This window comes from Amblyraja radiata, chromosome 12 (assembly GCF_010909765.2).
Source record: "Amblyraja radiata isolate CabotCenter1 chromosome 12, sAmbRad1.1.pri, whole genome shotgun sequence".
NCBI classification, from domain to species: Eukaryota; Metazoa; Chordata; class Chondrichthyes; order Rajiformes; family Rajidae; genus Amblyraja; species Amblyraja radiata.
Window position 1 is genome coordinate 29,934,449 of NC_045967.1, and position 1,100 is coordinate 29,935,548.

The 1,100-nt window shown below is 38.5% G+C and overlaps 1 non-coding gene across 1 annotated transcript; it reads left to right on the forward strand.

The window, feature by feature from the left end:
• Positions 1 to 310: 310 nt before the first annotated feature.
• On the forward strand, positions 311 to 502 carry LOC116979423. The gene has a single exon (XR_004413720.1). It is a non-coding gene; the product is annotated as a U2 spliceosomal RNA (small nuclear RNA).
• Positions 503 to 1,100: the final 598 nt, after the last annotated feature.

A 1,100-nucleotide genomic window follows, 5' to 3' on the forward strand; every position in this document is an offset into this window, starting at 1 on the left:
GAATGTCGCACCATCGTTGATAAACCACTTGAGTATTTCACCAGGTATACCCATTCATGGGATTTGTAACTACTACCATGGATCCAAGGATACTTTATGGTAGACATCGACCTTGAAGATGCACACTATTCAGTACCTTCTCATATAAGTTTTGGATATACCGCAATTACCTGGATGGAGTAACCATGATGAGCGTTGCGGCATTTAAGTCAAAGTTATCCAGAATCAACTAGCCCTGACACTTAGAAACATTCCGTCTGGCATGTCTATATATTAACGACAAACTATCCTTGGATACAGCTTTAGCTGCATCGCTTCTCGGCCTTTTGGCTAAGATCAAGTGTAGTATCTGTTCTTATCAGTTTAATAATCTGATACGTCCCTTATCTAGGGACCATATATTAAATTGAATTTTGGAACAGGGAGATGGAATAGGGGCTTGCTCCGTCCACTCCACGCATCGACCCAGTATTGCAGTGCCTCTGGGAACGGTGCACAAAATATATATCCAGATATTTACGTTGACCATCCACAACGTTATTATCTGGTATTCATTAAGACTATCAGTCATGGTGCATTAACCACCAATCAACTACGTGGCAAAGTAATTGGGATATAGCAGCATTACCAGCTACTGAACTTTGTACCTTTCCTATGAGCTGAGATACTAGTGTTCAAAACTATCTCCATACCTGTAATATGGGGGAAAATTGATTAATCTGTAGTGTTATCATGGAATTTATCGGCAGGAAGGATTATGGTTGTACACTTCCACCTGTTTTGAGTAACATCTTATGTGTCCTGATGTGTTACTCAGCTTGTAATACTTAATGCCAATATGAATTGACTTAAACATGTTATATATTAACTTACTTAATTCTAGTGAAGCATTTGCTCAGTAATCCACCAAATTTGCATGTTCGTTTATAAGATAACAACATCAGTGGTGGCATATACCAAACCACTTGGGCGGAGAACATCGATATTAGGGGACAATTTATTAACAATTGGAAACCGTATGTCGTCAAACATGTTTGACCATCAGTAACTCACCTATCAGGTGAGCTAAATACTGTAAACATACATTTAAACCAAAAATA